Raw genomic sequence first — 26,535 nt, forward strand, 5'->3', positions numbered from 1 at the left:
TCTGTGGCTTGAAGTAACACAGATTTAGTCTCTTAGAGTTCTGAAGGCCAGAAGTCCTCAAATCAAGGTGTCAACAGGGCTGGTTCCTTCTGGGGGCTCTCAGGGAAAATCCTTCTCATCCCTTCTGGTGTGTAGAGGCTATCCACATTGCATGGCCTATGGCCATGCTGCATTCTGACTTCTGTTCCTCTCTCTGACCTTTCTGTTCCTCACTGACCTTTCTGATTACACTAGGCCCACCCAGATAATTCAAGATAATCTCCCCATCTCAAGGTCCTTAACTGAATTAAAGGCAAAGTCCCTTTTGCCAAGCAAGATCAGGTACTCATGGTTCTGGGGGTTAAGACATACACATCTTTAGGAGGCACTATTCCAATTACAGCAGGGTGAGTGTTTGCATTAGGTATCCCGTAGGTGGGTGTTTCCAGGCAGAAACCATCTGTTCTCTACCACTGCCTGCTAGGCAGGGCTAGGCTCACAATCGTCCCCTGTTAGCAGGGCCTAATCACAGGCCACATGGTTGGGCAAAGTCCACAGAGTCTTGACCTGGAAGACTGGATTTGAATTCTGTTTTGCATCTTACTGACTATTCAATCACATGAAAGTGACTAATCTTTCTAGTATCAGTTTTCCAATCTGTACATTGGGGTAATGGCAGACTTCACCCCTGTTGCTACTGTAATTAAGTAAGTTTGTGCTTATAAAGGGCTTAGACTGATGCCTGGGTCATGGAAAACTTTGGTGGATGGCACTCTGATCATATTCCATCCCACAGTCATCATTAGCACGTCATTGGCCCCTCCATAAGTATGAGTTATCCCCTTCTCGTGAGTAAATTCCTGTTCTGACCTCTCAGGGCTCCTGTGCCAAGAATGTAAAAACACTTTCCTTCTTTCTAAACCTAACACTTCCAGGTTCTGAGAACACTTCCCTGTCTGCCTCCGCACCCAGCCTCTGCCAAGGTTTGGATGATGCTTGTGCGTGAAAATATTTGTCACATAATCGAGACAGCTCAGATACTCTGCAAAAGAGAGGGCTCAAACTTGACATCCCCAGGAGAACATCTGCCATGTCAAGAAGCTTCCATCACCATCCACAATCTCGGACACTCCATTTGACTAAATGCAGGGTTGCTGGGTTGGAAAAAATCGGGCTGTTCTGAGCCTGGCTGACTTGTGTGACAGACCAATGCATGAAGGAACCATGCCCCAACCAGCCCCCAAGTGACTGTCCCTCCCTAAGTCACTCCTTAGAACTAAGGCCTTTGTTGGAAGGTGAGACAGACTTACCTCTTTCTTTAATCCTCTCTTACTTCCTTTCTGTCTCTCTTGTTCTTTTTAATCAATCAATATACCTTATTTTTTTAGAACAGTTTTAGATCCACAGAAAAACTAAGCAAAAAGTACAGAATTCCTTTTTACCACCTTGCTCCATACCACAGTTTCCCTGCTAACACCTTGCCTCGGTGCAACATACTTTGTTAACAGTTTTAACAGTGGGGCACCTGGGTGGCTCAGTCAGTTAAGCTTTCAACTCTTGATTTCAGCTCAAGTCATGATCTCAGGGTCCTGGGATCAAGCCCCATGTCAGGCTCCCTGCTTAGCAGGGAGTCTGCGTAATGATTCTCTTCTCCTCTCCCTCTGCCTCATTCCCTTCCTCTCTTAAAAAAAAAAAAATTGTAACACTGTTGATGAGCCAATATTGGTACATTATTATCAACTGAAGTCCACAGTTTACATCAGGATTCCCCCTTTGTGCTGTACATCCAATGAGGTTAGACAAATGTGTAATGACGTGGCCACCACCACCATATCACACAGAGTATTCTCACTGCCCTAAAAATCCTCTGGGCTCCGCCTGTTCCTCTCTCCCTCCCCTTTCGCCCCCGGCAACAACTGATCTTTTCACTGTCTCCATAGATTTGCCTTTTCCAGCATGTCACAGAGTTGGAATCACACAGTATGTAGCCTTTTCAAACCAGCTTCTTTCACTTAGTAATATATAGTTTAGGTTCCCCATGTCTCTTCATGGCTTGATGGCTCATTTCTTTTTATTGCTGAATAATGCTCACATGCCTTCTTTATCTTATTCTCCCAAGGTAATAATCCTGATCCATGCTCTGTCTTTAATCCTAAAACAGGCGGAATGACCCCACTAACAAAGGAAGAGCCAACAGTCAGGGACGCACTCACCCTCTCCCTAGCTCCCCCAACAGACACACACACACACACACACACACACACACACGCAGTGAGATGACACAACCTGGTAGGATAAGAGCCCAGCCATCAGCAGATCTGAACTGCAACCAATTCCAATAGACCCACATTCTAAAGTCACATACCACACACTGTTACATTTGTATTTCAAGAGCAGATGATTTGGATGGATAAAGAAGATGTTGTTCATATATATAATGGCATATTACTTGGGCATCAGAAAGGATGAACACCCACCATTTGCATCGACATGGATGGAACTGAAGGGGCTTACACTAAGTGAGATAAGTCAGTCAGAGAAAGGCAATTATCATATGGTTTCACTTATATGTGAAACATAAGGAATAGCACAGAGGACCAGAGAGAAGGGCAGGGAAAACTGAATGGGAAGAAATCAGAGAGAGAGAGACAAACCAGGAGAGACTCTGGACTCTGGGAAACAAACTGAGGGTTACAGAAGGGAGGGGGTGGGGGATGGGGTGACTGGGGGATGGGCATTAAGGAGGCCACGTAACGTGATGAGCACTGGGTGTTATGTGCAACTAATGAATTATTCAACACTATACCAAAAACTAATAATGTACTATATGTTGGCTAATGGAATTCAAATTTTTAAAAATTAAAAGTTAAAAATAAATAGATGCTTTGGGGGCACCTGGGTGGAGGTCGTTGAGCATCCCTTGTCCCTCTCCCTCCGTTCCGTCCCACCGCCCACTTGTGTTCAGTCTCTCTCCCAAGTAAGTAAATAAATCTTAAAAAAAGAAAAGAGTTGATGCCTTTTAAAAAAAGAAAAGAGTTGAGGCCCTTAAAAGATATATACATTTTTATTTGTGGCTCTAGGAAGTTCTTCTCAGTGCCACATGACTGTACAGGCAAACCTTCAAAGGTTAAAGCTGTTCCAGAATCAAGAGTTTATATTCTTTTATGGAAATATTAGCCTCTTTTTAAGGAGCTTGTTCCTGCTTGCTTGACACAGAAGCTCCAGGGACCCAACCAATCTCTGAGCTCCCTGGGGACCCCTGACGTGTTTTCTTGAGTCAAATCTTTCTCTCCCAGACATCCTCCATGACCGTTCTGTCAAATGAGCGCTAAACCTTTGAAGCAGAGAAAATTCCCTTCCTGTGTGTGCAGTGGGGCCTACAGGCAGGCACGAGGGCAAGGACTGGGCTTTGCACAAGTTCATGGTCCCCACGTGGTTGAACAGCCAGCTTCTCCCAATCCTACTGCTGTACCTTGAACTAAACTTGTCAACAGATACCTCAAGATGCTGACCCAAAGGGCTGGAAGAGTATCAGTTGCCCCCCACAAAGCTGCACCCACAAAGCTAGGGCTCACATGTGAGAGAGGAGTTGGTGAAATGGGCTCATGCTACCCTAGCCACCCTTCACAGGGCTGTTAAAAGACTCGGTGGCTGGGGGTAGGACAAGCACCCTAGCAGGTGAGGCGCTTGCTTCGAGGGCAAAGTTCAAGAGGGCACCAAAAAACTCAGGAATCAAGACAAATACCATCTTGAGCCAATAGGTTTAAAAATGAAAATGAACGACCCCCAAAAATTCATGGTGAACAAAGTATCAACATTTTAAATAAAGGTAGACTCCAACCCAGCACTCGCATGATCCTGAAAATCCGCGTCTCACTGTCCTCACCCTAATTCCAGCCCTAGGATGAAATGATGGGTGTGAACATGCTTTGAAAACTGCAAAGAGCTGTCCAAATGCAAGGCAATGTTACTACGAGCACATAATTATTGTAGATAATAAGGTCAGTGACAATTCGGAGAAGAGACAGCTGTGTCTGGATGGACCCGGGTGGTTCAAGAAAGTGTCGTGAATCAGAGATGAACTCTGGCAGGCAGGTCGGGTTTACAGAAGCAGAAGGGAGGACAGGCCTGGGCCAGCAAGGGAGCCAGAAACAGGCAGGGCCGAGCAGAAGAACACTCACTGCATGTATACCAGGAGGCAGCGGAATACAGGAGATGGATATTGTCGTGATTGAAACAGAAGGTGTGAAGAATAAAAATAAATAAAATAAAAATAAATAAATAAATAAACACAAAAGGTGTGAAGAATAAAAAGATGGTGGGAAGGGCCAGAGTCCACAGGCCTAAAAGAGACACCAAACAGTTTGGGAAGGATTTAATAGGAATAGTAGTTTCATGAGCACAGAGTTCCTACATCGATTCAAAAGCAAGAACTAATGAGCGGAAGCAATGGTGTTACTGTCTTTTATGTATATAACATACTGCCTCCCCGTAAAACTAACACAAGCTCATTCTATAAAATGGGAAGAATACAAAAAGAAAGAGAGAAACACATTCAGAATTGTAATACACTGTCTTTCCCTATTCTATAGAAGGGACTGTTCTCCAGGAAGAGGTAGTTCAGTTAGACGGGTGTGTGCAATAGCCCCAGAAACAGAGGAGACTGAAAGTCAGGTATATGGAAACTCAAGACTTTGAAGAAACAAAATAGCGATAGGTAGGAGGAGCAGGTCCTTTCTTTGGGCATTCTCACTCAAGCAAGCCCTGACTGAAGAAAAAGTTATACCCCAGTTCTTTTCTAGCATGGAAAAAGGTGAGTGGCCTTGACGCTTTGGGCCAGGTTTCCTGCCACCAAACTGATGGTTAAGGACATCAGGAACATTTTCCTGTGCTCCACAACGGGAAGTCATTCCTGGGTCCCTGCTTGGCAAAGAGTAGACACACACTGAGCTCCTGACAGAGTACAGCCCACTCCCGGTGTGCAGCTCTGTACCACTAGGCTGGCATTCCAGTCCCACCCAGGGCGACCCTTTGTTTTCCTTTCTTCTGTGAAGGTGAAGATTCCTTCCCAAGCACACATAGAGCATCTCTTTCTATCAGCGGATTCCAGGACCCCTGACAAAAGAGCCAGACTGAGAAGTCTGCACCAGATGCTTGTTTTCCTTTGCATGAATAGGCTAGATTTGGGTTATATGAGTCCCAAAAGGGACAGCAGGTATGTGGCCATTAACCCTACTTGAGAGTAATCCTTAAAAATGCAATTCAACTTATGGAAAAAGATGCCAGTTCTTCACTTTAATTAGCTGAGTGTAATACTTAGTATTTAGTTCTTAAAAAAGATACCAACCATGAGCTTAACTCTAAGTGCGGGACTGCAGCACCAACCATGTCCGCGAGAAGACAAAATGCAAGTAAAAAGTCTAACAATCCACAGATTTATATGAAACTACTCTTTATATGAAACTACTCTTCCTATTAAATAAATTTATTTATTTACCAGACCTTAGGACCAGACATCAGTCCTAAGGGTGAACATGGGAGCGCTGGGTCCACGCTGAGCTACATCAGCCAGAGGACGCAGGGAAAGGGAACTATTCACTGGGAAAAGGACAGCAGAGCCAGGACTGAGCTGATGGGAAACGGGAGTGAGGGGAGGGGAGGGAGGGACAAGGGCAGACAGCAATGACCTTCATTTGCTAAGAGAATAAGAACATTTCCCTGTTAAACCATGAGATACTTTTATTTCCTGAAACACTCATCACAGACAGTTACTTAACACCTTAAATAATCCTATAATGGAAAAGCTCTATTGTCATTTTACAGATGAGAAAACTGAGACCCAGAGGGATTAAGAAAGCTGCTTGGGGTCACACATTTGTCAGGGGCAGAGCTGGGTTTCAGACCCAGTCTTCTGATTCCAGAATCCCTGTTCTTACCTGGTATGTGATTAAAAATGGTTAAGACATTGAGTAAGTCACATTGTCATCACCACCGTGATACGTTTGGTTTGATGAGCAGGGTGTGTTGTGGTAAAAAACAGTTTTTAGGAAAATGAGAGAATGACCCAGAGGGGTCCAGAGGGTAAGGTAAAGTAAGGAGTTTGGCACGAAATAAAGGGGGCATGGCCAAAGGGAAAAGGCAGCACAGCTGGAGGGGATGTCTCAGACTGGAACTACAGAAAGTAGCTCAAGAGCGATGAGGGACTGGTATTCCCAGTGCTGTTAGCCCTGATGCAGGTGTCGGGCAGGAGGCCTGTTTGGTGCCCACATAGGGTGGCTGGAGAGAACCAGAGGTAAGGTCTCTGTGCGCAACGTGTTAAATCCCAGTTTCCATGCCAGGAACAAAATTCCAAAGGAAAGTGGAGAGGCCATCTTCCCCTCCGAAGAACTCACCTCCACGTGGGTGTGCTGCTGTCCCGTGTCACCTGGGCATGGAGGGGGTACGTGAAGGGGGTAGGATAAAGGACAGCCTGGACAGCCTTAGTGCTTTCACACCTGCCTCACAGGGAGGAGAAAATAGCAGCTGTGTTTTCTTCGCCAGGACCTATGCTGGTATTGGGCGGACCAAAATAAATAGGACCTGGGGGAACAACTGCCCAGGGCGCACCCTGGCTGAGACCCAGCAAGCTCCAGAAATCCTGGACAGCTTTCTCTGGCCCACCTGTCACCTCCCAAACTCTCTCGGTCCATCCCAGAAAGCCAACCCACCTACCCAACCTGAGCTGAAGAAAAACAACAAACAGGGATCATCACCCGCAGGCAGTTACTTGGCTCCGACTGCATACAGTCCTTACAGTAGCCCAGGGATACAGAAGTCCATAAGGCCCTGAGACTGCCCTCGAGGGGCTACAACATTTGTTAGAGCAATAGTTGGGCACAGAAAAAGATGGGTTTTCTTGCTGATTATGAATTTGCTAATGTATTATGGATGAAAAAGATCTTTCCAGCAAACTCATCATTTTTCCCCAACAACATGCAATCATTTCACAGTATCCTTATTGAGTTAATGCTGGGTTATGGCATATATAGTATAACATAAGGAAATGGCGGCAGAGATCTTCATACTACCAAAATATGTAAATTATATATTTATACTGTTTTAAATGTACTTTATCAGATTTCGTGAAAAATAAAATTTTTTGAATGTAAAGTAAAAGATGTAAAAAGTAAAGATAAGAAAGCCAAATAAACTTCCCCAAATTTTTGGCTGGAAGATAGTAAAGAGCAAAAGAAACATATGCTAAACAGATAAAAACTGGAAAATACTAAGGTGGCAGCATAATCATGAGATATTCTACCCAAGCTTTAGAATTTTGTCTTTTAAAATTAAACCCATTTAGAATATTTAATTCTGCAACATGGCTTTACTTTCTCTTTTTTTCACTGTTGGAAAAATCATAGAGTACAGTTTGTGAGTATGATGATTTTAAAATAAATATTAAGTGCCTGGAAAGCAAAACAACAGGTGACTTCCATCTGTTGTAACCTATAAATTGGTTGAATTTCTACTGTAAAATATGTATGTAAACACAAGTGCAAGTCATGTGCACATGTGTGTGTGTGTTTCTATCAAGAAATCCTAAGAATACAAACCAGAAGATTTCCCCTTCACCAACTAGGTATAAACATAGTAATATGTGCAACTAATGACAAATTCTCTCATAACACTGTGTTTCCGCTGGGCATCCTTTCGAGATTAGCATACAAAAACTCCTCTCACCTACAATTTTAAAACACTCTTTAATTTTTGACTCTTTGTTCTTATGATAAAATGTCTTACAAAGTAGGGACATTTATTTACCATGAGTCAAGTAAAAGGCAATCTAATATGACAAGATTCTTCCCATTCAGAATGTTATTTATGGACCATAGACATATGAATAAATGTTTCTTAAAATATCTCTCATGAAATTCTAGTGTTACAATACCTGGAGGGGGAAAATGTTGCATATTCAAGTAAAATTAGTAAACACCTCATATTATGTCCCTTTTGGACCTTCATGCCCAGAAGCATTGTAAAGGCTATGAGAAATCCTGAAACAGACACAGCTCTCTAAAATCATTTCATAAACGTACCTGCCCAGAGAAACCCCTGCCTTTTTTTCCCCAAAAAGCATAATTTGGAAAGTTTAAGGTGATGCACATAGAACTATACCTACCTCAACCAAAAAACATTCACTATAAACAAGGTGATCATTACATTATTTACTATATACAAGAACTAACCATCTGCAAAATCTCCTTGGATCTAGCAATGCTTCTGTTCCCACTTCTGAAACTGATGAGCAAATACCCATCCACATTCCTACGAGAAGGTTAGAGCAAGTGTATCAGTCAAAGTTTGCCAGAGAAGAAGAATGAGTAGAAGACATATATTAAAACGCACTACAAAGAATTGGTTTGTGTCATTGTTGAGGCAAATCTGAAATGGGTAGGGCAAGCTGTTGGTAACAGCAAGGTAGCTCTTGTGGTGAACAGAGCATAGAGTATAGAGTAAAGAGTGGTGGAATCACTATGGTGTAAACCTGAAATTAACGTAACATTGTGTGTCAGCTACACTGGAAAGAAGGAAGGAAGGAACGAATGAACAAATGAATGAATGGATGAATGAACGAATGAACAGAAGAAAGAAGGAGGGATAGAGGGAGGGAGGGAAGGGAGGGAGGAACAAATGAATGAGCAAGGTAGAACTTGAGCACAGGCAGAGTCTTCTTCTCTGAGGGAAATTTCAGCCCTGCTTTTAAGGATTTACACGAGAGACTGTGGACTCTGAGAAACAAACTGAGGGTTTGGGAGGGGAGGATGGTGGGGGAATGGGTATTAAGGAGGGCACATATTGCATGGATCACTGGGTGTTATACGTAAACAATGAATCTTGGAACTCTACATCAAAAACTAAAAATGTATTATATGGTGACTAACATAACATAATAAAAAAATAATTTAAAAAAGGATTTACAACTGACTGAGTCAGTCCCACATAATCCTTTACTTTAAGTCAAGTAATTATGAAATTGGATAATATCTTAAAAAATACCTTCACAACAACGTCTAGATTAATATGAGTGAATAACTGAAGACTGTAGCTTAGCCATGTTGATATACCTCAAAGATCCCCACTGTCCACTCCTTGTCAACTTGGCAGTGATACATGTCTCCTTCAACCATACTTGATTTCTAAATAAAGACAAAACAATCTTATTTCCACTTAATTGGACACACATATCCTGCATACAACCAAAAACATACTCACCTTTTCCCCAGAAAAGGGTGCAAAGCCTTGCATAATATTCAGTGTTTTTTGATATTCTGTACCTTAAATGCTCAGATAGAAAGTTAACTACAATTAATACATCTTATGTTAGAGGATAAGAGGAGAAAAAAAAGGAAAAATATTTGTGTTGTATATACATACATATAGTCATTAAAATATTAGGAAGAAATACTCTTAACTAGTACAAGTCCTCATTTCTGCAGTTGGTCACACCAGAATATCTAGGATGGTCTTTACTTAAAGTTAGCTGATTATAAACTGTAATCATATCTACAAAATACCTTCACAGCAACTTTGAGATAAGGGTTTGAATGAAAACTGAGACCATCATTTAATCATGTTGATATATCTAAGAGACCACCATCTTTACTGAGCAGGGTGACCCAAGTCTTCATTCATAAAGAGTCTAGATCATTATCAGTACTCCAAGTATTGGGTTTTCTAGTTTATTGACTGTAATCACATTAAAGACACCCATTTAGAGCATGTACTGCATCTTAGAGAACAAGGTATCTAGCTAGTGTTTTAACTGAATCTTTAGAAGGTCATTCTAAAAAAATTTTTTTTATTTTAAATTTTTTTTCATTTATTTATTTTCAGCATAACAGTATCATTATTTTTTCACCACACCCAGTGCTCCATGCAATCTGTGCCCTCTATAATACCCACCACTTGGTACCCCAACCTCCCACCCCCCTGCCACTTCAAACCCCTCAGATTGTTTTTCAGAGTCCATAGTCTCTCATGATTCACCTCCCTTTCCAATTTACCCCAACCCCCTTCTCTCTAACTCCCCATGTCCTCCATGCTTTTTGTTATGCTCCACAAATAAGTGAAACCATATGATAATTGACTCTCTCTGCCTGACTTATTTCACTTAGCATAATCTTCCAGTCCCGTCCATGTTGCTACAAAAGTTGGGTATTCGTCCTTTCTGATGGAGGCATAATACTCCATAGTGTATATGGACCACATCTTCCTTATCCATTCGTCCGTTGAAAGGCATCTTGGTTCTTTCCACAGTTTGGCGACCGTGGCCATTGCTGCTATAAACATTGGGGTACAGATGGCCCTTCTTTTCACAACATCTGTATCTTTGGGGTAAATACCCAGGAGTGCAATTGCAGGGTCATAGGGAAGCTCTATTTTTAATTTCTTGAGGAATCTCCACACTGTTCTCCAAAGAGGCTGCACCAACTTGCATTCCCACCAACAGTGTAAGAGGGTTCCCCTTTCTCCACATCCTCTCCAACACATTTTGTTTCCTGTCTTGCTAATTTTGGCCATTCTAACTGGTGTAAGGTGATATCTCAATGTAGTTTTAATTTGATATTTTTAAGAAAAGGCCATTCTACCACTTTGTCAGGCCAGATACTTCAGGATGATAGGGGGAAATGGTAAAATTAGTAAATTCCATGAGCATGGGCCCATTACCATTTTTCATTTGCTGTGAAGTAAATTCCTTGATCAGAAACAATGCTGTGTGGAATACCATGATGGTGGGAGAGCCATTCTCTAAATCCATGAGTTCCAGCTTTGGCAGAAGCATTACGCATAGGGAAGGCACATCCAGACTAAATATCTATTCCTGTAAAGGCAAAGTGCTACCTGCCCCTTCCGTCCAATGTAATCAATCTGCCACCAGAGAGAAGACTGATCACCCTGTGAAATGGCACCATATTGCAATCTGCTTCTCAAAGATTGGACACAGCAGTAGCCATAGGCTGGTTGGCCTGGTGAGTGTCTGACTCATGCATAACCTCCATCTCTATCACCATGGCCACTTCGTTCGTGAGTCCTTTAGGCAATGACAGGAGAACTGGGGAAAGAAGCTGCTTGACATCCACAGAACAGTCATCCTACCTACTTGATTATTAGAATCTTCCTCTGCTGAGGACACATTTGGTGAATATTTGCATTTGGTGAATATTTACAGACAACTCCACATTCTTTGCTCATTCAAAGAGATCTATCACATACCTCTTCCCAGATCTCCCTGTCACCAATTTTCTAATCATGTTCTTTCTAAGTCCCTGACTATGCAGCCACACTGTTTGTCACAGTTCCTGAATCTGTATAACCTCATACCTCTGGCCATTTCTCCTTCCAGGACAACAATCAGGTGTACTGATTGGAGTTTATACCACTCTCATGTATGCCCATCTCATATTTATCACTTCATTTAATAATAGAATGAATGTTACTGTGCATGCCCAACTTTATGGTTTGGTAGATTGGACAATAACCAACTCATGATGTGTACATGACTTAACACAGTAACTTGGTGTCCCATAGTTAAGTGTTCAGTCTCTGCTAAGTAGTAAGCCAAAAGGCTTTTTTCAGAAGGAAAATAGTTATCCCAGAGGATGGCAGGGCTTGTTATAAAACGGTAAGAATTCAACTGTGATTCAACTATAGAAGACTGCCAATAGTTTCGAACAGCATCTCTATCTGCCACTGACACTTCAAGCATGATAGGATCTGCTGGATCATATGGCCCGAGTGGCAGAGCAGCTTGCACGGCAGGCTGGAACTGTTGCAGAGCCTTCTCCTGTTCTGGGTCCCACTCAAAACTAGCAGCTTTTCAGGTCATTCAATTAATTGGCCACAGTAGCATCCTCAAATAAGGATTATTTGCTTTCAAAATCTAAAAAGGCCCACTAAGCATTGTGCCTAATTTTTGTTGTTGGAGGGCCCTAATACAATCATCCATTTTTCGCCTTAGAATGGATATCTCAACAGGCCCTGTGCCACTGAATCCCTAGGTAGTTCATCAAGGTATAAATCCCCTAAACTTCTTGTGGGATTTATTTCCCAACCTCTGGCATTCAAGTGTCCTACCAACAAGTTTAGAATCATTGCTACTTCTTGCTCACTAGGTCCAATCAGCACAATATCATCAATTTAAGGAAACAGAGTGATGTCCTGTAAAAGGTGGGGTAATCAAGGTCTCTGAAGACTATGTTATAACGTTAGACTGCAGAGTTGAGATAGCCCAGAGGTAGGACAGTGAAGGTGTACAGCTAGCTTAGTTGAAAGCAAACTGTATCTGGTGGTCTCTGTTAACAACTATAAAGTAAAAAGCATTTTCCAAATCAGTAACTGCATACTAGCGTACAAGTAGCTACCAAGGGATATGTTAATTTGCTCAAGCAACAAAACCATGTCTGGACCAGCCACTGCAATTGAAATAACCATCTGATTGAGCTTGTGATGATCTGCTGTCATTTCCCAAGACACATCTGTCTTTTGTACAAATAAGCAAGTTAAATGGCAATGTGGTGAATCAACAACCCTGCATCTTCCAAGTCCTTAATGGTGGCACTTATCTTTGCAAACCTTTCAGAAATGCAATTTTTTTTGTTTACTATTTTTGTAGGTAGAGGCAATTCTATTGACTTTCATTTGACCTTGCCTACCATAATAGCCTTCATTCCATAGGTCAAGGAACCAAAGTGGAGATTCTACCAGATGCTGGTGATATCTATTTTTATGCATTTCAGAACTGGAGAAACAACCACAGGTTGGTTTTGAGGACCCACTGAGCCCACTGTGAGATGGACCTGACATTGACCACCTGACCTCCATAAGCCCCTACTCTGACTAGACTACTCTGATGGACCATGGTGATGTTTTGAGTCTCCTGGCATCAGTGTTGTTTCAGACCCAGTGTCAAAAAAACTCTAAAATGTCTGTTTATTTCCTTTCCCCAATGCTCAATAACCTCAGTAAATGACTTTAGATCCCTCTGGGGAAGACTGGGAGAAAGATTAACAGTATCAAACTTTGGCAATATGCTAAGATCCTTCCTTAAGGGGATCTGGCTCCCCTTTATTTAAGAGGTTCTTGGTCTAGGGGAACCTGGGTGGCTCACTTAGTTGATTTTGGCTCAGGTCATGACTTCAGGGTCATGAGATCTAGCCCCACACTGGTCACGGAACCTGCTTAAGATTCTATCTCCCTCTCTTTCTGTCCCTCTCCTCTCTCTCTCTCTCTCTCTCTCTCTCACACACACACACACACACACACACACACACATGTTCTGGGTCTATAAACTGGCCCAAATCTGGGAATTAATCAGGGGCCATGATTCTGTTTAGATTTCTGTTCACTGATCTAAAACTCTTCCACTCATACAGATCAAGAAAGAATTTGATAGACTATCCATCTATTTTTTTTTCCAGAGACATCGTGATCAATCAGACAGTGCCATAGGTCTCTGTGAGTCAGAATATATGATGATTACTGCTTTGACTCCCCGGCCCATTACAGTAACCATGACCATCTTGTATTTTGCAATTAAGTACCCATACTTGGCCCCTGCCACCCTGGGATCCAATTATCCTCATTGCACTTAAGGATTTCAGTTCAGTGGTAGCAGTTACCACTGTAATTTCTGTCCTACAGAGAACAGTGAGAACACAATTCCTCCAGTATGTTGTGCTTCCCCACACCAATTGATTTCTCATTCTCATGGTGAAGGTAATGTCCTGTGGACCCTCCCTGACTGAATAAACAGATCTTATGTGATAATTCCTCTTGAACATTCCTATCTACCCAAGCATTTGGTTTCCCTCCTCTACATTATAATGAGGCAGGTATGACATTTTCACTTCATTTGGTTTAGGCCACTTTTGAGTCTGTGTTTCAACTGAACAAATCAGCAAGGCTTTGGAGTCCTTTCTAGCTCTCAGGATAAAATATTAAATTCAGAATTTCTGCCTAGGACTAGATCAATGACAGGGTATGTCTTGAAGACATTCAGTAGTGTCTTGAGGCAACCACAGTAGAGAGGCAAAGCAGGGCAAACCTCCTCAGACAGTGGCAAGAGGGCAGAATTTAGGGGTTGGATATTCCCAGTTTCGTAAGGATCTGCTCATATGTCCCCATTCCAGTTCTCGGGACTCAGTCCTTCACAATCAATTTCCTACTTGCAGCAATTTTCAAACTCTTTTCTCTGGAGTTCTGGAATTTCTCAGGGGAAAAGGAACAGTAGAGCTCTGGGTCTTACTACTATCTCCTCCAGAGATGCTTGATTTTTACCTGTTACAAACATCAAGTTTCTATGTAAAATTGTATTTGGAAAAAGACATTTGAAAAAAATACCAAGTCAGGTCATGAGTTCCTCAGCTAGGAAAGTCTACAGGCTGGCATAGACACATTAGCACCTTTTGCCCCAACCATGCATTTTCAGGAAGAGTAGACAATTCAGTTTTCAGCTGTAACATGGCTGAGCCCTTGGGGTAAACAACTTTTACATGCAGTGCTGTTCAAACCGACATAGCATCAGTGCAGCTTAGCCTCAGCCTAATGCCCACACACCACCCCATACTGCCCCATGCCCTTTGGAACCCTATCACCCATCTGTTGGTCAAGCTGGTCAGCATTGGTTTGACTTTGGAACAAGCCAACCATACACTGCGTTGGGGCCTAATGAACCCCAGGTTCCCACAAAGGAGGTCACAACACTTAAGTGCACTAACCAGGATCCAGGTAGGAGATGAAGAGCCAAACAGTGCCCTTCACCTGGATGGAGTTAAATCTGTTCCCATCTGTGCAACACTCACAGTCACTTCCTGGGATGTAATCCACAGGCTGATTCTTCATGATTGCTGTTTACCTGTGCTGAGGTAAACCTCTACCTTCAAATAGCTGGGCTTCCTCAAAACATGTTTCCACACCAACTCCGAAGATAAGTGACCTTTCCATACAGTTGTGTTTTACCATCTCCCCACATCATCCATCTTGTACTAAGAGGCAGCGGGAACTACAAAGCATAGAGAAAAGTCCTGAGTGTGTAGCTTTGCGCAGTGGCAGTATCGTAGCCAATGAGGTTTATCCAAGGCGCAATTATTGCTAAAAGTCCTGAGTGTGAATTCCAAGCCAACTTCATACTAGAAGTGCTGGGACCATTCTGCTCTGGGCCTGTCATTCCATGTGCTTCTTGGAGATATACCTGCATCAAGAAGCACATATATATTAAATAAATCAAGTGTAACAAATCCATAATACAGTTCCTGTAGCACATCATCAAGATCAGTTCTTAACCTTTTACAAAACAGCAAGAAAATGAGAAGCCTCAAGATTCTGTGTATTATGTAACTCCAACGCCACCTTCCATCTTTTAAATTCAACTGCTTTATTTTGGTTGCTCAGTTTTTCATTTCTCTTCTTCCTTCCTTCTTTAACTTGATAATTTGGTAAGAATAAGGAACTGCCAGAAGTTTTAGAGATACAAGTATAATAACTCCTAAACTAGCTTAGACATTTTCTTGTAGTGTTATTATTATTATGCAGATTCAGAAACCAAAATAAAAGCACATGATCTCTCAGAGGGTTCCCCGAATGTCCCAGATGTCCCTGACTGCTGTGTCACAGGGTAGACGGCCCTGAGTATCACGTCACATCACAGAGATGTCCCTACCAAGTCACATGGCAGACATCCCTGACTTATATGTCACACAGTACATGTCCTTGACTGCTGTGTCACAGTGACCTGTATGTGTGGCCTCAAAAAATCAACTTTACTAACCAACCAGCTCAAGAAGGATGAAGAGGCTGACATACGGCTGAGACAAAAAAGTCAGACAACTTGCAGTGACTCATACAGATGCTTGAAAATAAAAAATCCATACACAGCCACCTACAATATTTTAATTTAAAAATTTTACCCAAGTCCTTTGGAAATACAATTTGCATGAAAACCCACATTTCTAAAAAGGTTTTCAGTTCTCACATATGATTTCCCAGACCTCCAGACTTCTGTGTCTCCTTCTAAGTACAGATCATTTTCAAAGCTTTGGTGTATAAAATACGAACACTGGTTTTGAAATCTAATCGATCCACTACTTTCAGTGGAAACAGGAAACTTAAATTCAAATTCTCGTCAGAGTATTTTTAAAGGCAACTTCAGGATTTGGGGAGGGAGAGGAAAAAAATCTTTTAGCCTACCATCTCTTTTGTCTATGTTTCTAGCTTCCCTGCCCTCTCCCCATCCTCCCCTCCTGGCCAGGAAGTGGTGGTGAGAGGCGGGTTGGCAGCCATGACTCAAGTGTGGGAAGCCTCTCCCATGGAACAGTGGAATTTTAGCTAGAGGGTTCAAGGGTCCCTTGCAAATCTTGCATACCACAATCCTACTCTCTGTTTGACACTTCTACCCCAATATGTGTTGTCATTAGATTTGAAGGCCAATCTGGAAACAAATGAGGACACATACCTAGGATTTCTAGGGTGAGGATGAGGCCACCTGTATCGCTTTCTTACCCACCTGAACAAAAAGATGTGTGCACAATTCTGAAAGCTATCAGATATGACGTTCAGAATTATTCTGATCCTGTACACAAAATGCCCAGCACTAAGATATGGTATATAGGGGGCAGGGAGACCCTCAGAATAGTGAAGTTGACCTCAAAAGACTTGAGTCCTGTTTTTCTAGATTCTATCTTCATTTCCTTTCATGCTACTGACAAACAAGTAAAGCATGCCCCTTCCCTTAGTTGGGAGCCCGCCTCAAATTCTCTCAGAGCTATGTGCCCTTTGGATGTTTCCACTGCCTGGGGTCTCATCACAGCACCCCTTCCTACCCAGGGCTTCCCATCCTGCTTCTGCTACCAAAGATTACTATTCTTGCTTGTTTTTCCTCTGGCTTTTACTCCACATGGACTACAATGGGATCTAATAGGTTAAATATATGAACAAAGTCCTGTCAAAACTCCAGACAGGTACTGCGTTACCCACCCCCATGCCTTCTGCCCCTGTGCCTACTGACAACCTACCTGTCTCCAAAACGTCCTGTGTAAAACACTGGAGACAGGCCCCTGGAGCAGATATTTAAGGAGAGGTAGGCTGGCTTCCAGTGTGGCCAAACCACACTGCAAGAGAGGCAACCCACTCCACCCACCCATGAGACCAGCCATGCACACATTTGCATTCATCTCTATCCCAATCCCTCTCAGAAAATAGTTCCCAGAACTATGCTGTGCTATCTCTAGAGATAAGACTCTTGAACATACTGTGTAGGACACAGAATGAGGGTGTTACATTTAACATCAGATAACTTTGCAGCTTCTAAACAATGGTGTGTTGGTAAATGTTTATCAACAGACTCTTCAGGAAAAAGAATGTACATGCATACACACACATGCAAATGTTTATTAGAAATCTTGGGAGGTGAACCATGAGAGACTATGGACTCTGAAAAACAGTCTGAGGGGTTTGAAGTGGCGGGGGGGGTGGGAGGTTGGGGTACCAGGTGGTGGGTATTATAGAGGGCACAGCTTGCATGGAGCACTGGGTGTGGTGAAAAAGTAATGAATACTGTTTTTCTGAAAATAAATAAATTGGGAAAAAAAGAAATCTTGCTGATCTAAAAGAGGTACAGACATAATTTATGATTAATAACATACATAGTAATTTTTATCATAAATGCCCCATAGCCAACTGATTCTTACAGAATTGTTTTTAAATTTTTGCTGGACTCCTGCTTCTGCAGCCAACCTAGGGCTGCAACTGACAAACACATATAGATCCATCATGAATATCGGTTGAGATCTTCATTTAGTGAAATGAAGAAGCTGAAGATGCATGTCAGCCTGCCACTCATGCATCAATGTCTTAAGCAAACTTCTTTGCTGAATTGAGGCGTAGTTTTCTGTACTGAAAGAGCATTTCCTCAGTTTCTTTGTGGTATTCACAATGGAATAGGTAAGGACATGTCATAATTTCAAGTATAATCCACATTACTAATTGTTGCCTTAAATGCAGACCAGGATTTCTCAACTTCACACTTGACATCTCAGACAAGAGAATTGGGTTGTTCTTTGCTGTGGGCTTGTCCTGAGCACATGGAATGTTTCATGGCACCCCTGGCCTCCACTCACTAGATGCCAGTCCCACTGCCACCAAACCCATTCGTGACCATCTGAAGTATCTCTGACATTGTCAAATGTCCCCTAGGGCTAAAACTGCCCCTACTTCAAAATCACTTATCTTGATGATAAACAAAACAATCAATCAAACCTTGAGTGATCATGTTTGACAAATTCTATGTTATAAATAAATACTCCCGCTCTGACCAGTTTCCAGCCATCAAAGTGACATCACCCTTGGGAAGAGATGTGCAGTGGCATGCCAATATGCAGTGTTTCTACCATGCAGATGCCAGAGAGGTAAATAACCTCAAGAACACAGACATGGAAAAGAAGAAGGAAGGTGATGAGTTTTTAGGGTTGATTACATTTGCCTTTAATTTAATTAATTTAATTGTAAGCTCACATAATTTAATCTTTAATAATGACTATGTTTGACAACAAGCTCATAGAAATTCCTGAATATTTATATCAGCCCTCCAAGCCAGGATAACCAGGACTGCTTCTTCCTATGAGAAGGTATAGTTTGGGAGTGAGTTATTTGTGGTACCTCTAGACCCGCACTTTGGAGCAGGGTTTTGGGTTTGTTTGCATGATCTGCCTCAGTTAAGGCATGTTCTGAAAACTCTTTCAAAGGCTGAGATCACTCAGTGACCAAGCACACATTCCCTCCTTAAAAACACAACAGGCCAGCAGACTGCCTGGAAATTCATTTGAGGGAGTCCCACCAAAAAGTAACACATTCCTTCAATATTTTCTTCAGAACATGCCAGGTTAATGGCTCCCTGCTCCTTTGCTCCCTCCCTCATCTGCTGTGCTTCCCAGATACTCTGCTAATGGCTTACACGGATCCATGTTCTCACCCTATTACTTCAGGAGGAGAAAGTCCCTTCAAGCCAATTGCTTTTCTACTCATTTCTACAAGACTACAGGTAACACGGGAAGTGAGGGCGGCAGGTGGCAGCTCACACCAATGCCCAGCCCCCATGCCCAGGGGCCACTCTCTCCTGCAGCAGAGAGCCCCAGGGGCTGGATCAGGGTGCTCAAGCAGCCTCCCTACACTAAGGCTTAGTCCATGAGGCTGCCCAATACCTCGGGCTCCACCATCCCCTCAGTTGTGACCAGGATGCAGTGAAGTGAGGAAGACAGAGAAGGACCCAGAAGTGGCCCTGGCAAGGACCTCATGTCACACAGAGCCACCCACCCTGCTGGCACACCCTAGCCACACAGAGAGCCATCGGGGCCAAGATGGGCTCCACAGCCCTCCTGGGATGAGAAGTGGGAAGCAGGACAGGAGGATGTAAGAGGGGTAGCTGTTCAAATGAGAATCATCTTACCATATAACAACAGTTCCATTGCACCCATCAAGCTCCACCCATGCCTTCAAGTTCTGGGGGCGGGAGAAGGGGTGTGCAGGGCCCCTCCTACAGAGAGCAGTGCAGGCCAGGTGGGGCCAACAGGCTCTGACCCTCAGGATGGGTGATGCCAGTCCATGTGCTCTCCAGACACTTTGGAAAATTCCTCTATTGTGATTCCATTCTGTCAGCGGATCCTGCAGATCAGTGGTTTTCGATGACTCGGGGCTTCTCAGAAGCCTGGGGAACCACGGGGAGGAGTACATCATTCACAGAAGCCTGTCCTCATCTGTCATGTTCATTCCTCTGAACAGATTCTGGGGGAGAAAGAGTCCCCTGCTGGAATGAGATTTGAACATCTTCTCAGCCACTGCCCGTGGGAAAGAGCGGGGGATTTCTAGAGAAAGGCCCTGCCAGTCCCCACCCCAGAGATGCGTTTCATTGCTTTCAGGTGAGGCTTAGATGACACAATTTTTTTTAATCTTCTGGGATCCAAAGGTACAGCAGGCTGGGGATACTGGCTCACCAGCACTAATCATAAAATGTAACTACATGCTTGCCCTAAGACCCAAGGGTGTGTGACTCTTTTCTAGACAGGGTGCCCATGGCCGTGGTGTTGTCAGCTGGCTTCCTTGGGGGCCACCCCACATCTTGGTGGCAAGCCCTCTTAGCTATTGTCAGCAGGTGCGCAAGGTGTGGGCATTGTTGGTGTCCAAGTGTTGCTCTCACCAGAGTCCTTGGGGGCCTCTTTTTTGAAGCACCAATGAGAGGGGCCAGCAGTCCTGCATGGTCAGCACCCGGAGGAGGAGGAGCCCATTTGCCCCTGAGGCTTGGGCCCAGCCAGCCTGCCAACCCAGGTCTGGAAATCTTGGTCTTTAGATTTTTCTTAATTTCTAGTAACTTGAGCAGGAAGCCTTGCACCCTTTTCCTTTTATGAGTTGCCTTTCATAGTCCAGATGTCTGCCTTCTAGAAGGCACTAGAAGCGTGGCTCTTGTTGGGCAATACAGGCAGGGACACCCAGGGCCACAAAGCTGAGCAGGGCCCAAGGAAATCAGGGAGGCCATTCTGGATGGGCTTTTACTCTCACTTAAGCTTCCCTGGAACATCAAGCTCTTTCCTTGGGGCCTCTGGGTGAGGCGCAGGGACACAGAGGGAAAGAGGTTGTAGGCTTCTTGCTGTCCACCGTGTACCAACTGTGGACAGATGTTTTCTAGAGAAAACGGGAATCTCCTTGACAGAGTCAGACTGAGGAGTGGGTTCTGAGCACTCCTGGCATGGGGACACTGCCAGGCTATGTTTTATAGCAGCTACGGGGTCATTACATCCTCTGGGCAACTGTCCTGCTCACCGGGAGGAACAGAAGAGAGAGTTCAGATGGACGTCACAGGTCTCCTGGTGAAAAAGGAGGAGGCTGTGCAATGTTCTCACAGGAAAAGATATGAACATTCAGTTTCTCAGATTCCAGGTCAAATCTTGTCCACACATTTGAGAAAAACTAGCAGATGGCAGATAAACATCGCTGCCCTCATGGAGTAAGTTTCCTGGCTATCCCAAATCCCTCTTAGCTTCTCCTCTTCTGTTCCTAGTGAACCCAGGTCAGGCACACCTTGCCGCCCTCCTCCCTGGAGTTTATCAGACTCGGGGGTAAAATGTATCAAAAGTTCAACACAGTGAGCCTGTGTGTACACGCAAAAGTGTACACACACACATGCACATACATGTACATGCCACACACATACCACACAGAACAGCAACACTGCCCAGTTTCATTAGCCTGAACCCAGATCCCCAGGACTCATGGCACATGCCTTTCTTCTGACTCCTTCACCCCCTGGCTTTGTCTGAGCCAAGTGTGCCTCTTTGAGCCCAAACACTCCACCCAAGGACATCTGGCCATCCCCTTCTCAACTCAGGCCTAGCAGTGCTCCCAAGCCAACTCCAGAAAGGCATGCTGGAAGGAAAGGAAGACTCACTCCTGGCACAGATAGCCCTCTCCATTCTGGGTCCCTGGTTTGGGACAACAGGACCAGGGAGGCTCTGGTGAAAGGCAGAGGGCTGACATCGCCAAGTCTGAGAGGAGGTTCCTATGTCCAAAAGGCTGCACACAGGGATAAAAGGAGAAGACAGGTGGTGAGCTCACTAGAAATTCAAAGTAGACACAGAAGCAGGGACCCCAGCACATGACATTGGGACGGCTGGCGACCGTGAGGCAGGGCTCTGAGTCCCTGCAGGCGGAGTGCTGAAATGAGTCAGAAGGCTGTCTCCCATTGGCAGGGCCCAGATTTGCAACTGGCTATGGAGAGGAGCACCCTAGTCTTCCCCACCGCCCAGTCTCTTGTTTGGGGTACATGGTCCACAAGTACAGAAGGTTTGGGGGCAGCATAGTATATGGTTAGGGGCATGGGTTACACAGGTCAACTGCCTCTGTCTGAACTCTGCCTCTCTGTGATCTTGGGTGAGTTTTTTCACCTCTCTGTATCTGTCTCCTTACTCACAGAACAAGACCAATGACAGCCCTCGTTGTGCAAATGCTCCCAAAGTTAGTGACTTGAATAGCAGGAAGCATCATCTCTAGCAATTTCTGTGGGCCACAGATTTGGGGCAGGCTTGGATGGGAAGATCAGGTTCAGGACAGCTTTAGATTCCAGCTGATATTGGCTGCGGCTATAGTCATCGGAAGCTTGACTGGCTAGGGTTCTGCTTCCCAGAGGTCTTGGGCACAGAGCTGGCCAGTGGGTTTTGGCTGTTTGTGGAATCATGAGTTCCTCCTGACATGAACCTCCCTGTAGACCTCCTTGAGTGTCCTCACACCACAATGTCTGGCTTCCCTGAGAAAGAGCAACATGAAAGAGAAAGAGCCAGGCAGCAGCTGCCCTTTCATGACGCAGCCTTAGAAGTTCTGACAACATAACCCCTGCCACATTCTCTTGTAAGAGTCTCTACGTCCAGCCCACATCCACAAGGTGGGGAATTAAGATCCACCTTATGAAGGGAAGGCTGTCAAAGAATTAAGGACATAGTTTGAAACCACCACAATGTATTTGGTCAGATGAACACATAGTGAATACATAGATAAAACAGTTGTAGGACCATATAAAAGCCAGGAAGGAAAAAAATAGGATGCTATATAAGAAAGACCAGGAGAGCTGCTTATATGGCTTGATTTGGGAAGGCTTTCTGAAGAACCAGGAGAAGCCCATGATGGGGATAACCAAGGCAAGAGCATTCCAGGTGGATGGAACTGCACCTCAAGGGCCCAAGGAGAGAAAGACCTTCGAGGCTTCTGGAACATCTGTAAGGTGACACCAGAACTTCCTGAGGCTGGGTCCAGGTGAGTGTTGCCAGACCCAGGGCAGAGAGAAGCATTCCATCTCCCTCCCCGGTGGCATCCTTCCCTTGGACTACATCTCCAAGTTCTCAAATAATCTGCCACTGGGTGCAGGGTCCTGGCTTGCCCCAGAGTGGCACACTCCAGAACAGTGCAGGGGAGGAGGAGGGCACCAGGATATGTCAAGGACATTGAGGATGAGACGGAGGCATGGCAGCAAGCCAATTCAGAACCAGCAGAGAAGAGGAAGGCGAGAGCGAGCCGAGGACAGTGATGTGCCTGGAGCCAGTCATCACTCTACAGCCACTGGCCCTGCCTGACCCACAGAGGTGGGAAGCCGGACTGAACTCCCAGGCTTGAACTCAGACCAGTTCATCACTGGGCTGAGGGCCACATGGTAGCCAGGGGGGCGCGAAGAAGAAGGCTTAGACTAGGGTTCTATTCTTACCATGAGTTCTACACCTCAACTTGCTCGCCTACAAAATCTCTAATACTTAGCAAATGATTCTTAATTATACTCTGGCTCATAAGAGCTGCCTGGTAAATATTCAGGGATTTTGTGAACTGGCTAAACTGCGAAGCTTGCAATCAGCAGCAGTAGGAACATTTATACAATGGAAATCGGCAAACAGTACAAATCAGGGCTTCCCACACACACCCTCCTCCCCACCCCAAACCCCACACCCCCAACTCCACACCCCCTCCACAGAGCTGGTTTACCAGCCTGCCTCTGTGCATACCTTTATTTTAAGAACTGAAGGCCAAAATTAACAAAACAGAAAACAACATGTGTTGGAGAGGATGTGGAGAAAGGGGAACCCTCTTACACTGTTGGTGGGAATGCAAGTTGGTGCAGCCTCTTTGGAGAACAGTGTGGAGATTCCTCAAGAAATTAAAAATTAAGAACTCCCCTATAACCCTGCAACTGCACTCCTGGGTATTTACCCCAAAGATACAGATGTTGTGAAAAGAAGGGCCATCTGTACCCCAATGTTTATAGCAGCAATGGCCACGGTCGCCAAACTGTGGAAAGAACCAAGATGCCCTTCAACGGACGAATGGATAAGGAAGATGTGGTCCATATACACTATGGAGTATTATGCCTCCATCAGAAAGGACAAATACCCAACTTTTGTAGCAACATGGACCAGACTGGAAGAGATTATGCTGAGTGAAATAAGTCAAGCAGAGAGAGTCAATTATCATACGGTCTCACTTATTTGTGGAGCATAACAAATAGCATGGAGGACAAGGGGTGTTAGAGAGGAGAATGGAGTTAGGAGAAATTGGAAGGGGAGGTGAACCATGAGAGACTATGGACTCCGAAAAACAATCTGAGGGGTTTGAAGTGGTGGGGGGTGGGAGGTTGGGGTACTGGGTGGTGGGTATTATGGAGGGCACGGATTGCATGGAGCACTGGGTGTGGTGAAAAAAATAATGAATACTGTTTTTCTGAAAATAAATAAATTGGAAAAAGAAAAAAATAATGAATACTGTTTTTCTGAAAATAAATAAATTAATTTATTAAAAAAAAAAGAACTGAAGGCAGGGATCGTATTTACAGCACCTGACACAATGTGTCCCCAAACAGCTCCTATTAATCTCTACACTCCCACCAATGCAAACGTGACCTCAGCACACCCTTTGGGTCAAAGACCTCAGAGAAGTCACAGTGTATCAGCCCTGCAGACATCTGCACACAGCCACCTTCATGGTGAGCCCCGCTCCACACCCTCATGATCCTACTCCATTAAGGACTTCATGCCGAGGAGCCTCAGAGGAGAGAGAGAGGAAGCCAACTTTCTTGAAACTCCCTCCACCATGGCCAGGTGAAGCATGCCTCCAAAGCAGGCCTGGGGACTCTTTCTTTACCACCCTACACACCCTCCACCTGCCCATTTAGGACCTGGAAACTGCCACTTCTCTATATGATGCTAGACTGTCATTCACAGGAGGTGAGCAAACGCAAGATCTAAGCAACCAAGATCTAAGACTCTGAGGCCATGGAGGTGGTGATGGTGGTGTTTCTTCTTGTTTTTTCTTTTTTTTAATTTAACTTCAATTTAGTTATCATATACTGTATAATTGGTTTCAGGGGTAGAACTCAGTGATTCAACAGTTGCATACAAGACCCAGTGCTCAATACACCACATGCCTGCCTTAACGCCCATTATCCAGTTATGCCATCTCTGCACCCCTCTCCCCTCCAGCAACCTTCAGTGTTTCCTAGAGTTAAGAGTTTCTTATGGGTTTCCTCCCTCTCTGTTTTCATCTCATTTTATCTTCCCTTCCCTTCCCCTATGTTCATCTGTTTTGTTTCTTAAATTCCACATGTAAGTGAAATCATACGGTTTTTATCTAACTGACTTATTTTGCTTAGCATAATACCCTCCAGTTCCATGCATGTTGTTGCAAATGGCAAGATTTCATTCTTTTTAATGACTGTGGCTGTTTTAATTAAGGAATCATTTGCTAAGGGAAGCATTTTGTGGTAGAATTGGATTTTGGGTCTGACAACATGGGCTCAAGCCAGAAAGTTACTAGATGTGTGACTTCATACAAGTTTGTAATATGGAATGATTGCTTTGAAAATAAATGAGATTATCCCTGTCCTGAGCACTCACTAGAGGCTACACACACCCACCCCACCCCTCACCGGTGCTCTACATGGTGCATAGCTCCAAAGCAAGGCAGGTATGGCCTCTGCCAGGCAGGCTGACATCCCGAGGGGTAGGCAGAGAGCTGTGGGTGCACTCGAGGGCTGGACCTGCCCCCCGCAATGGGCCTCCATTTCCACACACATGAGCGGTCTTCTTCCTCGGGCAGCAAGCCAGCCATATTCCAAGGATGTATCTCTAACACTGGCATCTGTGACCTACACAGCCATTAAGGAATGGTCTCACACTCCCCATGTTTATTATAAAACAGTGTTCAAGCTTTCATTTCTGATGGAATGAACAAACAATTGTCTCTGGTATAGCTTATTTTGGGGGGGGTCAATTTTATGCTTTTCTTCATTTTTAATGACTGTTCTGCCCATTTCGTAACTGAGGCCAGCAGGTGCTGCATCAAGGTTTAGGAGTTTCACAAGAAGATCTCACCAAATCCCCCCAGAGTCTTCAGATGCATGCCACCATTCCTGTTTCCAAACAAGGGAGCTGCACTGCCATCCATCTATCTGCAGAACCCAAAAGAGCTTTAATCCAAAATAATCTCAATGAAATTAAGCCTGCTGGACATTTATTTTCCCTTTCAATGTCTACCAAGTGACCACATACAGACACTGAGTAAAGACTTCAGACAGCCTGTGTGTCCTGCATGAAGTATTCACCCAACACAGAGGTCTCCAAAAGTTGATGGCTCTGCCACGGCCAACAGGTGCTGTGTGAGAAGTGCCTGGACAAACCGCAGCCTTCTCTCAACCAACACTGAGCTCTCCATGACTATACCACTTTCCTTCTCTCCATCCCTCTCACTCCAAGGCTATACCCTTGGTAGCACCCCTGCACAACATGGCTCTGGTGAGCTGATCAGGGACTCAAGGTAGCTGTGCTTTCTTTCTGGTCCAAGGCAGATAGAGGTCACCTTTGCTGTTCTCCCAGTTATGAACATCTAAACCACGGATGGTGCAGGTCGTCCACCCCTTTAATTGCCACTGGTGACAAAGTGCACACAGACTTGCTTCTCCAAACCCAAAGCCAGCATGTTGTTTTAAAGAAAACCTGGCCTCTC

The 26,535-nt window shown here is 44.3% G+C and overlaps 1 protein-coding gene and 1 pseudogene across 1 annotated transcript in view; both read left to right on the forward strand.

Moving 5' to 3' along the window:
- The window catches only part of KCNJ6 (potassium inwardly rectifying channel subfamily J member 6), a 273,417-nt gene that overhangs the window by 137,331 nt on the left and 109,551 nt on the right, over positions 1-26,535 (forward strand). The window lies entirely within an intron of this gene.
- Positions 15,052-15,174, forward strand: LOC122910948 (annotated as a pseudogene).

This window comes from Neovison vison, chromosome 6, assembly GCF_020171115.1.
Source record: "Neovison vison isolate M4711 chromosome 6, ASM_NN_V1, whole genome shotgun sequence".
Classification (NCBI taxonomy): domain Eukaryota; kingdom Metazoa; phylum Chordata; class Mammalia; order Carnivora; family Mustelidae; genus Neogale; species Neogale vison.